Raw genomic sequence first — 17,027 nt, forward strand, 5'->3', positions numbered from 1 at the left:
CTTGATTGGCATTTGTAAAATTTGTTGATTGCCCCATGGGGGAGTGGGAGACGACTATTGGAAGTTCTACTTAGAGGGTTTGCGCCAAGGTGGAGATTGTTGATTGTTGGCTCAAACAAAGTAGAAAGTAGTCTAAAACCAACAAATAATGTTGGCTACTTTTGTGGTCAAAATTGGTGATTGGCATGCTACATGTGTGAAACAAAACATGGATGCTCTTATGCCTAATTTGTGGTCAAAGAATGGATGCATTTATGCCTAATTCTTTTGACTTGATGAGAGGCCTTTGGCCTATAAAAGGAGGTGTAGGCATAACTCAAACACAACATCAAGGAAACAAGGAAGAAAGAAAAATAGCAAGAAGCCATTTGGCATAGAGAAGAATTTTCTCAAATTGTCTTGCTTTGTATTTTTGGTTTTCTCTTCCTATTGTAAGTGTGTGAGCTTGGGTTATTCGGGTCTTTGGGAAATTGAGTGATAAACACTATTGTATGTTCTCATTGATTATAGTGGAATACTCCGTCGTCTCCAAACTGGATGTAGGCATTGCCGAACCAGTATAAATCTTGGTGTTCTTGTTGGTATTGTTCCATTTATCTTTTGTCAGTTATTGTGGTTTATTTTTCACTCACACTTGGTTGACGCTTCCGCACAACACATTATTCAGAAGACAACAAGTTCGACGAACAAAGGTGCGGGAGACCAAGAAGGACTCTGGCTTTTCCTGAACTTAGTTTTCTTAATTTTATTATGCATTTAGTGACAACTTCAATTATGCCGGAACTAATTTCGTTTCCCTAGAGCAACGAGGTTGCCCAATCATGATTGCTTAATTCCTCAGTTTTGTTATTTTTGAATTTTCAGTAGTATTGAGTTTCTTTTGTTGTGGATTATACGCTTGATTATTATCTTGTTGTTTTTAGAACAGTGATATATTTAGGTACGAACATTTCGGTACACTAGGTTAGTATAATATATTTAGGTACAGACATTTTAGTACACTAGTTTAATATAATATATTTGGGTACATATATTTCAATACATTAGTTTAGTATCATATGAAATTGTCGGTACACTAATGTTTTTACATATTTTCTTTTGTGTCACTAATTCACTACAATATATTTAGGTACGAATATTTCGGTACACTAATTTAGTAAAATATGTTAGATCGCACATCGCCTAGGGAAGTGGATCCTCTAAGCCTTATATGTATATGTCCACCTCCATATAGAGCCAGGGATGTGGTGGAGCCCGGTTGAGATGTGACAAAATATATTAATTAAAGGAAGTAAAATAAAATTAATGAATTAAAATGTGTATAATAACAAATTTAAATATATTAAATACTGCCACATAATACTATGGTCTATTAGTATTCCTCTTTATTTGTAAGTGAAATGTCTTACGTTCGATTCTTGCCAAAGGCGAAGTGAAAGGTCTTACGTTCGATTCTCGCCAAATGCGAATTTGAACCACATTATTGCTAGCCCATTGTGAGGCTAGCCCTTCCCCCACCCTCTTAGTGTAGATAATATTGTTTGTTTAAATATATATATATATATATATATATATATATATTAAATATTAAATATAAATAAAAGATGAATTTGAATTAAGTACACATTAAAGGACTAAAATCAATATCTAATTCAACACCAAGTTTTTATTAAATTTTAAGCTTTTTCAAGGATTAAAGTTCAAAAACCCTTTTTTTAAATCCTGTTAAATCCTATTTTGACTATAACATGATGAACCACATTATTGCTAGCCCATTGTGAGGCTAGCCCTTCCCCCACCCTCTTAGTGTAGATAATATTGTTTATTTAAAAAAAAAATATATATATATATATATATTAAATATTAAATATAAATAAAAGATGAATTTGAATTAAGTACACATTAAGGGACTAAAATCAATATCTAATTCAACACCAGGTTTTTATTAAATTTTAAGCTTTTTCGAGGATTAAAGTTCAAAAACCCTTTTTTTTAAATCCTGTTAAATCCTATTTTGACTATAACATGATTTCAAATTCTTTTAAAATTCTATTGACCACACCATGATTCTAAAATCCTTTAAAATCATAATTTGATTATACCCCTAAGATTATATTAGAGCATCAGGACTTTCACCACCACCTTTGAGTACTCATAAAAGGAATACTTGTGTCCTTAAAGGAATATTGCCTCCAATGAAAGAGTTTTTATAGTAGAATCCCAAAATTTGAATTAATTAAAAGCATTAAAGCTTCAATCAATATTGTGGGTTCCACTCAAGATTGTCTCCCTATACAGTTCCTATATATGAGTACACACATTATATATCAAGTGAGTCCCTATACTTTAGGAACTCACTTTTTGATCCATTGGAGATTCATTTTGTCCTATATTTGTTTCATGCTCATTTTATATATACATTAGTTGTCCTTATTTAGGGATTTCATTGGAGATCCTCTAAAGAGTCTAGTAAGTTTTTTATAGTAATTGTACATACGAGTATAAGTATTATTTTTCATTAAATAAAATGGAAGGGTGTCTAGAAAAAAAAGTTGAGTATAAACAAAACAAAATTGAGGAATGCTAGCTACCCTGTCTTCATGTGAACTCCACTACTACTTTTTTTTATTAGTACATATTGATTATGACTCCTCAATTAGAGATTACAGTTTAGTAAAGATTCTAGTTCAGTTGCATCTTTGGCTCAGAGTAGACCTTCCGTAGCACCTCAGGCACGAGGCAGCAAAAGACTGGACAACAAAAAGGTAGACAACCTGGAAGAGGTTAGCAGGGAGTAGAAGTTCAGAGCAGTGGAGTTGGGATGCCACATAAAGGTTTTCAGCAAGTTGGCAAAGATTATGCATTATCTGCTTTGGAGGGTGAGGCAAAGCCTAACACAGTCACATGTATTATTCATATTGATTCGCCCCTAGCTAAAACAGTGTTTGATCTTTGGTGCTACTCATTCTTTCATATCTAGTACTTTTGCCGAGTCTTTGGGTAGAACTATTGAGACAATGAAGGTAGCGTACCCCATTTTCTTTGAATAGTTCGATCTTGTGAGGCTCATGTGGGTCAGGGTAAGATGATAGTTGATTTGATGGTTATTCCAATGTGAGATCTAGATGCCATTATTGGCATGGATTACTTATCCATGTATTGTGTAAATCTTGATTGTTTTGAAAATGTGGTGACTTTCTGACCACTTGGCAGACTTGAGTTTCAATTTACTGATGTTCGTAGAGTTATTTCACCACTGGTGATGATATCAGCCGCCAAGGCTAGGTGACTCATGAGACGCGGATGTTAGGGTTATCTAGCTTATGTCGTAGATTTTGATTGATAGGATAGTAGGATTGATGACATACTAGTCGTTAAAGAATTTCTAGATATGTTTACAGCAAAGTTACCAGGCTTGCCTTTAGCGAGGGATATCGAGTTCATTATTCACCTTTTGTCAGGGATATTGCCTATTGCTAAGGCCTCGTATCATATGGCACCTTTGGTGCTTATAGATCTTAAAGAGCAGCTGCAGGAGTTGTTGGGTAAGGGTTTGATTCGACCCAATGTTTCACCGTGGGATGTTCCCATTCTTTTTGTGAAGAAGAAAGATGGATCCATGCATTTGTGCATTGATCATCTTGAGCTTAACATGGTGACAGTGTGGAAGAAGTACCTCTTTATTGAAGATTGATGAGCTGTTTGACTAGCTAAAGGGTGCGCAGTACTTTAGTAAGTTGGATTTGCAAGCTAGTTATCATTAGTTGAAGATTAGAGATAAGGACATACTAAAGATGATTTTCTAGACTCGTTATGGTCACTATGAGTTCTTGGTCTTACCGTTTGGTCTGACTAATACGCTTGCTGCGTTCATAGATGTGATGAACTGGGTGTTTTAACCGTTTATTGATCATGTTTTGTTGGTGCATCGATGATATTTTAATCGACACACGGAGTTTAACTGAGCGTGAAGAGCATTTGAGACTTGTTCTGTAGGCTATGAAAGATTGTCAGTTGTCTACCAAGTTAAGCAAGTAAATTTTGTCTAGACCGTGTTGGTTTTCTTGGTCATGTGATCTCGCAACATGATATCGTGGTGGATCCTACGAAGGTTAAGGTGGTTGTTGGTTGAAATCAACCAACTACAGTGACTGATAGTCGATTTCTTACCATTCACATTTTCTTTGACAAGACTGACGGGGAAGACTACTCATTTCATTTGGGATGATGAGTGTGAGGCCAGCTTTGAGAAGCTAAAGAGCAGACTCGTTACTACATATTTTCTTACCTTTCTTTCTAGTTTTGGGGATTTGTAGTTTACACTGATGCCTCCTGTAAGGGACTAGGTTGCATTTTGATGCAGCATGGTAAGGTAGTAGCCTTTTCCTCTCACTAGCTGAAACCTCATAAGCTTAACTATATGCCCCATGATTTGGAGTTAGTTGTTATGGTCTATGCATTGAAGATCTAACGACATTATCTTTATGAGGAGTCATATGAGATTTACATCGACCACAAGAGCCTTAAGTACATCTTCACTCAACGGGAAATGAATTAGAGACAGAGATGTTGGCTAGAGTTGGTGAAAGACTATGACTGTTAGATTCTCTATCATCTGGGCAAGGCAAATGTAGTTGTTGAAACCTTCAGCCGAAAAAACTTAGCTAGTGTTGTAGCTTTATTACTTTACGTTGGTAAGTTAACAGAGGATTTGAGGAGGATAGAGATTGAGACTATTGATCAAAGTGGTGATCATTTACTCGTAGCCCTTACTATGTAACCTACGTTGATCAATCAGATTGAGGCAGCTCAAATTGAGGATCCAAAATTGGTTTGGATCATAGATGAAGTTCGAGTAGGTACTCGCTTCAAATTTTCCATGTCTAATAGTGGTGTTCTTTATTTCGAGATCAGACTTAGTGTTCTGAATGTCAGAGATCTATGGATGGAGGCCATGAATGAGGCTTATACTTATACTTTTTCTATTCACCCCGAGGGCACGAAGATATATTAGGATCTTGGTGAGAGTTTCTGGTGGGGAAACATGAAGAAAGAGATTGCAGAGTTTATAATACATTGTTTGACTTGTCAACAAGTTATGGCAGAACATTAGCGACCTACATGCTTACTTCAGGCATTCCTTATTCCCGAGTGTGAGTGAGAGCTCATCACCATCGATATCGTGACAAGGTTACAGAGGACTAGAGATGAGCATAATTCTATTTGAATAGATTAACGAAGTCCGATTATTTTCTCAAAAAAGACCTATTATCTGGAGTGACTTATGAGACTCTACATGGATGTGATTGTGAAGTTGCATGAGGTTCCAATGTCTATCATTTCTGATTGAGATCCTCGTTTCACTTCTCTTTTTTTTTAGTAGTCTTCACAAAGTTATGAGGACTAAGTTAGGTTTCAGCACAACTTTTCACCTCAAACAGATGGTTAGACAGAGTGTACTATTCAGACTTTGAAGAATATGCTTTAAGCCCATGTCCTAAACTTGAAGGATAATTGGGACACACATCTTCCATTGATTAAGTTGGCGTATAATAACAGCTTCTAGGCGAGTATTCAGATGGCACCTTACAAGGCACTATATGGGTGGAGGTGCAGATCTCCTTCGTATTGGGATGAGGTAGGAGAGCGTCGGCTATTGGGACCAAAGTTAGTACATATTACTGCAAAGAAGGCACGTTTATTAGCAGCTCAGAGTCGACAATGGAGTTATGCCAGTCCTCACTGACGTGAGGTGACATTTAAGAATGTAAAGTATGTTTCCTCACTGTTTCTCATATGAGAGGCAACTTCATATTCGGGCGAGAAGCTTAGTCTGGGATATGTGGGATTGTTTGAGGTCTTAGAGAAAGTTGGCAAGGTTGCCTATTGCCTTGCACTGCCACCAGATCTATCACACATTCATTTGGTGTTCCACATATCTTCACTTTGAAGGTATCGCAGTGATCCGTCTCATTTCTTTTGTCATGAGCCTATCCAAATTAGAGAGAACCTCACTTATGACTAGTAGCGCGTTGAGATTCTTGATTGAAGAGAGAATGCTCTATGCACCAAAGCTATTTCTTTGGTGTGTATCTTGTGGAACAATCATAGGGTGGTTATGTCCACCTTGGAGACATAAGATGTAACATCCCACATCGCCTGGGGGAGTGGATCATGTAAGCCTTATATGTATGTTCCCATCTCTACCTAGCACGAGGCCTTTTGGGAGCTCACTAGCTTCGGGTTCCATTGGAACTCCGAAGTTAAGCAAGTAGCGCACGAGAGCATTCCCAAGATGGGTGACCCACTAAGAAGTTCTCGTATGAGTTCCTAGAAACAAAACCATGAGGGTGTGGTAGGGGCTCAAAGCGGACAATATCGTGCTACGGTAGAGTCGAGCCCAGGATGTGGTGGGGGCCCGGGCTGGGATGTGACAATTTGGTATTAGAGCCAATCCCTGGCCGAAAGTGTGTCGACGAGGACGTCGGGCCCCTAAGGGGGGTGGATTGTAACATCCCACATCGCTCAAGGGAGTGGATCTTGTAAGCCTTATATGTATATTCCTATCTCTACCTAGCACAAGGCCTTTTAGGGGGCGTTTGTTGCACCGGACTGTCTCGGACTGTACTAGCTGCAGGGACTAAGCTGGACTGGCTTAGACTAGACTAAGCTGGACTAGCTTAGTAAAGCGTTTGGTGCAGTGTCGTACTAAAAAGAAGGATAATAACAAACTATAATATTATATTTTTTAATTCATATTTAATAATATTATATTAATTAATTCTACCTTTTTTATTCTAATAATACTCTCCCTCTCTCTGGAAGCCTCCATCTTTTTCTCCCTTTTTATCTCCTTTGTTCTCTCCATCTCCATCCCACGCTCTCCACCACGTCCCAAACCTCTCGATCGAGATCCCATCGGAGAATCTCCGGTTCGGGAGGGAGCGAAAACAGGCAAAGCTGTGCAGATCGGAGACAGAGGCATCGAGATAGAGAGAGAGACTGGGGGAGAAAGATCGAGAGGGAGGAGGTTGAAAATCGACAAATCTGAAAGGTGTGAGAAATTGGAGATAGAGGCGTTGGGAGAGAGAGACTAAGGGAGAGAGAGATTGAGAGGGAAGAGACTGAGGAGAAGAGAGTCTTCGAGAAGGTGTGAGACACTCTGGTGGAGGTCGTGGTGGGGTGTGGGTGTGGATGTGGTGTGTTTGCTTCGGGAAGGAGAGTTGCAGAGATGGGGGAGAAGAAACAAGGAGAGGAATGACGGAGAAGGTTCGAGAGATTGGGGAAGGGGGAAACACGGGGAAGTGGTGGACAGCGATTTCCAAGGTTTTCTCTCCGTCCCACGCTCTCCTTCCCTCCCCTATTTTTCAGGTTTTTATTCGGTGCAAGGTTCGAAGGTTTTTATTCGGTGCAAGATTCAAACTGGAGAGAGCTTTCCAAGTCTGTGGATTCAATCGGAGCCGCAAGTTTGTGGAGCGGCGAAACCGGCCTGCAGCGATGCCTGGCGAGCTAACCGGTGACGAGTCGGTGTTTGTGGAGTTAGGGAAGTGAGAGACGATGATGGCTTGGATTTCTTGGATCCGTTTCTGTCAAACCCAATATTGCAGACTTGGAGATCCTCTGAGATGGAGAAGAGGAAGGAGGAGAAATGCAAAGCAAGCAACACGAGGTGAAGCCTGAGGTGAAGAACAGAAAGGGAGGTGAAGCGGTGAATCGAAGAACAGAAACACGAGGTGAAGCGAAGAACAAAAACGGGACTACGAATCCCCTCGTTTTTGGTGGCTCTCGCTAAGCCCACCTAGGGCAGGATTTAGTCGGCACGAGTCCGGCTTAATCCCATTAAACACAATCCTAATTTACACCAAACACTGGACTACTAATCCTAACTAAGTAGTCCAATCCAGTGAAACTTAATCCGGCCAAACAAACGCGCCCTTAGGAGCTCACTAGCGTCGGGTTTCATCGGAACTCCAAAGTTAAGCGAGTAGCGCACGAGAGCATTCCCAATATGGGTGACCCACTGGGAAATTATTGTGTGAGTTCCTAGAAACAAAACCGTGAGGGTGTGGTAGGGGCCTAAGCGGACAATATTGTGCTACGGTGGAGTTGAGCCCGGGATGTGGTGGGGGCCTAAGACGAGATGCGCCGTCACTATCCACATTTGTTTGATTTAAGTACATTGAGTTTAGGGGACTAAACTCTTTTTTAAAGGGGGAAGGATGTGAAATCCCATCCCAAATTTCATTATTTAAATTTTGTATTTCGTAGTTGTTGTGACGCATCCTTAATTATGGCGTAAATTTTTTTTCAAATTTGTAAAATGATGAAAATGCTCCTGTTGGACCAAAACGGAGTCCTATGTGCACTTTGGAGCTCATTCGATGTTTTGTCTATTTTCTTATCACATTTGGGTATCATGTGTTGATCCTGAACATATCTTGGGATCAGAGCATGACATTTACCCTACTGAGCAAGAAGCTCACCCCTTATGAATATTTGACAGGTGAGTCTTGAAAATGTAGTCAACTTTCACAGAAAGTATAGAGAAAATTTTGCAATGTAATTTAAGAGATGTTTGTTTTCTTTTTCTTTTTTATTTTATTTTTTATCCGCACACCGAGTTCGAGAATTTAATTGTTCTGCCGATTCTAAATCTAAGGCGTGACAATAATAGTGGATATTATTTAACATCATGCAACATGATGCCTTTTATATTGTCAATAACAACTCTCTTTGTATATAATACGCTAATATACAAAAAGCTCAAAGTTGCCGCAACCATATGCAATTATTACGTTGCAACTAATATGTCAAGATTTTGTCTCATCTCATTGCACCAAAAAATAGTACTTTAAGAAAAACAACAATGTTTGACAAAAAATAAAATAAAAAGAAAAACAATGAGAAATGATTTAGTCTCGTCTAATTGCACCAAAAAATAGTACTTTAAGAAAAACAATGTTTGACAAAAAAGAAAATAAAAAGAAAAACAATGAGAAATGATAATCACATTTGAGGGAATCATAGATTGGATCGCCTTAGGCATACGACATGATAACCTAGATCAATGTGACTTAGAGTATTGATGTAAGAGAAGGATTGTATTGTATTGTTATTTAACTAAATAAATTTTGATAATAATAACATACTACTTGGCATCATTCATGGTTTGTGAGAGTTAGAGTTTATTTTAATTCACTAATCTATTGAAGAAATGGTATTACTCAATGCCTTGCTAATTAAAATATTATAGATCATACATCCGTTTGAGAAATAGATTGAAGAAATTAACAAGGATAGTCAAGATCAATTTTTTTTTTTTGTTGGAATAGTTAAGATCAATTAAATAGTTAATTCATGAAATGAATAGATTGAAATAAAGGTCGATTAATCCTACAAAGTACAAACATTGGGAACTCATTTGGGTTTGAAATTAGTCACGGATTTCAAAGTTCATTGGGCCTGGACCCAATTGGGGCCCATGGATTTAAGTTGTGAGACAACATAATTCCATAAAGTCCAAAAGAGGCTGAATGAAACTCTCTTAGCCGGGTAAAGAGGGAGGGGAGATTGTAAAGTCCGTTGCTGTAGCATCTAAAATGGGCTCTTTAAATAAGGTCCTTAAGAAGAATTTAGAAAAGAGAAATCTTGTTTACACCCAACTTTTGTTTATGGACGTGCACATTGACAAAAATTTAAATCACAACTATGTTTGGATGAGAGAAATAAACTTGAAATTTGGATAAAAGTCAGAATTTATAAATTGACATGCACCAATTTCCTTGTTTGAATTTATAAACATAGAAATTTAGAATTTTTCGTGTGAAAAAAAAAAAAAAAAAAAAAACTTGGAATTTGGAACCTCCAATTCCCAAGTTCGAATTATATGTAAATTACGTGTAATTTCTTAGTTTCTATGATTGAGAATTTCAAATTAAAAAAATTCTTATTCAATTTCATTGTTCTTTTATGTTAACCAAATAAGAAAATTCGTAAATTTTTAAAAATAAAATCTTGTAATTTCAATTTCAGTCATTTTAAAATTTCGTATAGATTTCTTCATCCAAACATAATGTTAGATGTTTACTTTTCCAAACATAGTGTTAGATGTTTACTTTTCCGTTGCTAAGAAAAATGTAAAAATATAATTAAAAAAGTTGTACTTGATGACATGTTTCTTTGTATATAAACCCTAGTGGGTCTTCAATTTGGGTGTCGATGAAATTAAGATTATGTTAAAGAGTCTAGTAAGTCCTTTATAGTAATTTCATATATGAGAATAAGTATTATTTTACATTAAATAAAATTGAAGGGTGTAAATACAAAAGTTTAGTGCCAACATAATTTCCCTGTAAAAAATTCCAACGCCAATCACACTCCCCATTTATAGGATAGCAACCCCATCATATTTATAGGATAGCAAAATTGCTAGGAGCTCCTAAATTTAGGAAGTGAGAAAGAAGCTTTTAAGGGTACATATTTATTATGACTCCCTAAATTAGAGACTATTGTTATATTAGAAATTTTTTATGGAGCTCCTAAAATAGCTTTGTAACCTTTTTAGCTAAAACTTAACTAAAAATAGAGAGTACGAACCTAATTCTAGGATTGTTTTTCCAGATTCAAATGCTTGATCGGAGAAACCGTAATTGATCGCCATTCCATTTTGTGAACGGTGACAATCCGATAGTTTAATTGTCATGAATTTTAAATATATTATTGTTAATGCTATATGCAACTTATAAAAACTTACGTTCATGTACCTGAAGTTCGTAGACTTTAGATCAAAGATTTTAGAGGTGCCGCTTTGACCAAAGGGTTGACTTTCCTATTAACGTTCCTCAAAGCATCGTAGTGTGTCATTGCCAACGTGTACGACTCAGATTTGAGAGTTGATGGACTTGAATCTCAACATAACTAGTAATCTGGGTTAAACAAAACGGACAAAATCCACACAAACAACTATAAAAGCCAGAGGAATGAAATAAAAACAAGGAAAAAAAAAAATCAAAACACGTACCTTACACCTTATCTCTCCAAACTCCTTTGCCTATGGAAAGCCGAAGCACAATCGGTCTGTAAATGAAGTTGAACATGGTATGTATGCCATTTTTTTTCTTTTTCAAGTAAAATTGATCGACAAGAAGTTGAAATTGGCAGAAAATGAAATCAAGAGACACAGAAAAACAACGAAATTGACAGAATGTAATATTTTTTTGTTCTTCTGGGTTTACGGATTTGATTTTTCACTTTTAGAAGTAAAGCAAAGTAGATTAAGCAAAAGAAGGTTGCTGTGATGAAAAAACAAAACCAGACAAGTGTGTTTAATAAGAAGATGGAGCAAATAATGAGAAGGGGGATGGGAAGAACAACTCTCTTAGCATAAGAAGAGGATATAATGAACGCACGAGTGAGACAGTAGAGAAACCCTCACGTAGTATGTAATTACAAAAGACTTAAGTGACGCAATTAATTTCATGGCAATTATTCAGCACTTTGGTGTGGAAGTCAACACCAACAAATTTACAATATTAATTGTATTATAACATCAATGAGGTGAGTGTTCTGCATGAAGAAAACATCACAACAAGACTGTAGAGGTGCTAAAAATCAATTTTGTGACACTAAGTACAATATTTAGCTTTTTTTTAATTATTATTATTCAGGGAAGGGGGAGCGTTCAAAACTATTACAATAATTTAGGGGATGAGAGTTTCGAATTCTAGCCGCATAGGTGGAAACTCGATCCACTAGGATTTTAAACCATATGCAAATACAATATTTTGCTTCCTAAACAGGCCTTTTTTTTTTTTTCCAACTCTGTACTGCTAAAATTTAACGTTTCAGTTTTACTAGATGTCCAAAAATTGTTTACTAAACACAAAATGGATGTCCCAAATCAGTCCTCAAACTAATTAAAATCTTCCAATTACATCTCTAATATTGGATGCGAAGCTATTCTATTCAAATTCTCTTCAATTTAAGTTACATAATTTATAATTTGTATGTGATACACTTGATCAATGTTTTGTTAATTCATCTTGTTTTATCAAAAAAATAATTTCAAAACCTAATTTTTACTCAGATGTTAACTCAGAAATTAAGTCAACAATTTATCCAAACAAAAATAAAAGTATAATTGAAAGACTATTACTATAGTTAAGCCTTTGTAATTTTTACCAATATTTGTGACATCCCGTCCCGGAAATATCGAAACGTACGTGTGAAATTACAATTTTACCCCTAGTGCGTTTTTCGTCACGTTTTTGGTTGTTTTGTGTGTTGTGGTATGTGTTTGGAACCACACACACTCCCACTGTCCCTCTCTCTCTCTCCTTCTGTCTTTTCTCTCTCCCCCGAGCTCCCATTTCCACCATTAACGTACGGACACACACCAAGAACCCTCAAACCTTTGCAGATCGAGGGAACCAACTATACCATTGAACTCGTGAGGTCGTGGCGAGCACAGCCATACCATTTTCAGGTGAGAAATCCTTGGTTTTCACGTCGATTCGACAATGTCCGATTCGAGTACTGTTCATGCAAAGTTTATTCATTGAGTTTTTGGGATTTCTAAGCTCGTAGGTGTGTTGGTGAGGTCCCAAGGAGCTTGGGAGCGCATCGTTGGAAGTGTTTCGACGTCGGAGAAGCTTGGTTCGAAGTTGGCCGAGTTTTGAGTTTTGAGACAGGTATGATCGCGTGGTTTTTAGCTTTTAAAAGTTATATAACGTGATTCTACTAGTCTAGGGCTTTCTTTTGGTCCAAGAATCATAGAAAATGGTTGAAAAACGAAGGAGAATAGTGAGTTTGAACTTTCCCAGTTTTTCCGGTGACCGGAGTCCGGCGAGGGTAGGCCGGAGAAGAAACAGGATTAACGGAATATTCCGTTAAGTTTAACGGAATATTCCTAACGGCAGTAACGGAATCTGTCAGTTTTAACGGAATATTCCTGACGGCGTCAATTGACACCGTCAGTGTGCATGGCACGTGGCCGCGCGTGGGGGCGCGTAGGTCCGTGCCTATTTTGGCGCGTGGGGGCGCGTGAGGAGTCCAAAAATTATTTTAAAAATATGGTTGTGATCCTGAGGTTGTGTGGAACACGTTGGTATATTCATTTGTCCATTTTGAGCAATGTATGAAAAGTTATTACGAGAAGTTGGTTATGTGCTTTAAAGTTAACGTTTTTATAGTTATTTCGCATATAGGTGACACGTACCCCGAGGACAAGCGTTCGCACTCGAGGCAGGGGGGCTACGACCCTTCCACATACCAGTGAGTGGGCTTTTGTTTTCCATATATACCTATATACATTTATATTCCCAGAATTTGATTAAAAATGGTTAAGTGTCTATGCCATGCACCATATTATTATTGTTTATGCATCATCACATGCATTAGTAGTGGCATATATATACATATGCATATTGGGTGCTGTGGACGCACAGGTAAGTGCCAGGTAAGCATTATTCACGTTTATGTTTCAAGTAGTGGTTTGAGACAGTTAGAGAGCTCATAACCTGCACCCCCGGTGTTAGTGCTCCCGCCCGTGGCCAGGGCACAGTCCTTCACGTGATGTTCACCTCCCGCACCTTATGCTCACCTTGGATTCAAGGTAGGTGCACAGGCCTGTCGTACAAACCACTTTAGGTGGTTCCGACTCGTAGGTGACCAGCGATTATTCGCCCAGTCTTCACGTGATCGTAGCACTTATTTACACTCAGGCCTGTCGTACAGACCACTTTAGGTGGTTCCGACTCGTGGGCAGGTTTAGATATTGAGATTGAGATTCGAGCTCTAGATGCAGCCGTACAGGTCACGTTAGGTGACTCCGGCTGCCAGATTACTTGATATTGATATGTTTATACCTGGGCACTTGCATATCCTTATGAGATTTCGGCATGGCATATTATTCGAGCATGTTTGGCATATGTATTGTGTATATATTTTCTGGGAAGTATACAGGTTTTACGGCGAGGGGTTAGAAAGTATTTTATAAATGGTTTTAGAAAGATTTGTTTTTGCCCACTCACGCTTTTGTTTTGCGCCCCTCCAGGTTCTAGTTGAGTAGCAGTTTCGGTGGTCTCCCAAGAGGATTCTTCCGGCTTTTCTAACAGACACTCACCATAGTAGGGTCACCTTCGGGTGTACTATTGTTGAAATTTCGTTTGGACTGCTATAGACCTGCTCTGAATTTGTATTTCACTTGTGCTAGCACTTGTTCTAGGACTTTGTATGCTAGTTTTTAATTATTCGTACTTTTATATTACTGTTCTATTAGCTTCCGCACGTGCACATGGTTACGTCACCTTCGTGTGATGGCCAGCACGCCCTGATCTCGGTCGGGGTATGTCAATATTTGTTCTAAATTTAGACTGGAAATCCGTGCACCGGTTCCTCTATAGAAATTAAAGCTGGTTAGGAGGTTTCTCTTACTAATTTGAGTACTTATCCATAATTGAAGCTTTTCTCTAATATGGCGTGGAAGAATAAAAGTTGACTGTTAAGTCCATTTGTGCTGTCAAACTCAATCGAAAAATCTGCATGCACGAATTAAGGAGAACCACATATCTCCAGCCTAGCAATTTAATGTTGGTTGTTAGTACTTTAATGTCGGTTGTCAGTATTTTAATTGATATGGGACCATTGACCCCATTGCCTGTTCCATGATCACACACGCAAACGTCATTGAAACATTTGAAATTGAATCACTATAAAATCCGAATGAAAATTCCCTTCGGATTTTCTTTACGAGGATTTGGAAAATCATTCAATTAAATTTATTTATTGTATATTATGTGATTAATTTTTTTTAAATACTGTTTATATTTAATTTTAAATAAAAAAATTTATAATGATTTCTGATCGTACAACATATGATAAATGGATGTGATTGAAAGATATCCGAAATTTTTACAAAGAGGATCCTCATTCATAACACCCCGATGTTCACATGTAAGTCCTTCCTAACATTCAACCTTACAGAGGTCAACAAAATTTTTTTCTCTCCTCTGTGAGAGCTTTCTCTCCTCTGTGAGAGTCCGCCTGAGTGCGAGTCCTTTCTCCCCGGAGTGATTCCGTGGTGTGATTCGGTTTCCCGGTGATCAGACCATCCTTCAGTCCTCAGATCTGACGGTTTTGAACCCGTTTCTGTGATCTGCAGAGCCTTTACTCCCCTTGAACCTCTCTGTACGCCATCAACCTTGTTTTCCTCTCACGACACCCATCATAAATCGTAAGAGCAGAGGATCCACACGGCTTCGAGATTCTGGCGGACGCCGATCGGCATGGCGTCGTAGGTTGATCTGACGGCTGAGATCCAGGGAAGCTCTCGCACCTTTGAGCTCCGGTGTGCACGTACCTGGAAACATCCTCTTCTCCAAACACCTCTGCAGATCATCCAGCACAGCGAACGATGGCGGATGCGTCGAGCAAAAGAGCAAAGCGTCATCTAAGTTCTGACCGAGGGATACTTCTGCATCTCTTCACTCCGGTGTGAGAGTGATTGACTCTCGCGAGTTCCGCATCTAGGCGTGTGGCTACAGGTGAGTCTCGATCGTGTGTTTTGTACTGTGCAGGTCAAGATCTTGGGGTTTGGGTAACTGAGGCTCTGAAAGCAGGATGGCGTGGGGTGACAGGGCCTAGGGTGACGAAAAGGATTTGGGGCTTTTCAAATTGGTGTGTTGTTCTCCACGAGGGTTGCAGTGGCTGTGGTGTTGATCTGATTGGGGGTGTTATCTCTGTCAATTTGGTTTTGTGGAATCTGTGAGCTTGGGGGTTTCTACTATTATGGTTCGTTTTGGGGGGGGTGGTGGACTCCGTCAACTGGAAGGTAGTAGAATGGGTGAGGTAAGGGATTAGGGTGAAGGGAAGGGGGTGGGGTTTCTCAAACTAGGGTGAATATCTCTTCGAGGGGGAATGGGGTGGGGTGGTTTGTCTCTAATTAGTGTGTCTCTCTCCGAGAAGTAATGGGGTGGGTAAATTGAATCGGGTTGGGGGGTTTTAATTCTGTCAGTCGGGGTTTGAGGGGGCAGGATCAGTGGATGGAAAGTCTTGGTGACAGGGAGGAGAAGAAAGAAATCAGTTAGTATTCGGGGTGCTTATCTGTGTGTTTCTGAGTTTGTGTCCAGCAAGTCAAGCATTCTTCATCGTCTCAGGCTGGCCGTGTGGGGCAGTGCTGTTCCTTTGTGATGGCGAAAAATGGAGTGGATGAACTGGTGATTCAATTGAACCAAACACTGGATTTATCAACCATGGAGCAGGGAGTTAAGCTGGTTGGGAAAGTCCTAACGCCAAAACCATTGAACAAGTGGGGAGTCAGGAATATTCTCAGAGCGGCGTGGAAACAATTGGGTGAGGTGGAAATAAAATGGGTAAGGGAGAATGTCTTTATTATTTCGGTCAAAGATGAAAATGTAGCCTCAAAAATCCTTGAGCAAGTTCCCTGGGCAGTAATGAAAAAGGTGTTCTCTGTCGTGAAATGGCCTCCGGAGCTCGCTTTGGAGGAGCTGGAGCTGGATGCTGTTCCATTTTGGGTTCAAATAAGGGGAATTCCGCTGGGCTTAGCCTCTGTCGAGAACGTGCAGCGTGTAACCAAAGAGGCTGGGAAATTTATAGCTATGGAGGATCCCGGACACGCTCGTGGATTTGTGCGAATCAGAATTTTAGTTGATATGGAGAAGCCATTATTTAAGGGATGCTGGATTCGAAGGGACTCAAATAAGGAAACCTGGGTGGAATTCCGGTATGAACGGCTTCAAGATTTTTGCTACAGGTGTGGACGGATCGGGCATATCAATACAGAATGTTCCGTTGAGATGTCTGGAGATGGGGAGGTGGCGTATGGAGAGTGGATGAAGGCACAGCCGGTAAGGGAGGTGGCGATAGCGAAGAAAGTGGAGTATGTGGGCAGGGGGGAACGCCGGCAGGCTGGGGCGGTGCGCGGACCAGGCATCACGGCTGCACAGAATCAAAGTAGTTTACGGAATTTGCAGGCTCAAGGAATGGAGTGCAATCAAACCATGGAGTCA

At 39.2% G+C, this 17,027-nt stretch overlaps 1 protein-coding gene across 1 annotated transcript in view; it reads right to left on the reverse strand.

The window, feature by feature from the left end:
- The window catches only part of LOC148694512 (disease resistance protein At4g27190-like), a 67,570-nt gene extending 56,138 nt beyond the window's left edge, over positions 1 to 11,432 (reverse strand). The window contains exons 1-2 of the mRNA XM_088699533.1: positions 11,028 to 11,432; positions 10,764 to 10,917 (exon numbers count right to left, since the gene is read on the reverse strand). The gene's annotated coding sequence lies outside the window, so the exon portion shown is untranslated. The remainder of the gene's footprint in view (positions 1 to 10,763; positions 10,918 to 11,027) is intronic.
- Positions 11,433 to 17,027: the final 5,595 nt, after the last annotated feature.

This window comes from Pyrus communis, chromosome 9 (assembly GCF_041283825.1).
Source record: "Pyrus communis isolate YQ-2024b chromosome 9, ASM4128382v1, whole genome shotgun sequence".
NCBI lineage: Eukaryota > Viridiplantae > Streptophyta > Magnoliopsida > Rosales > Rosaceae > Pyrus > Pyrus communis.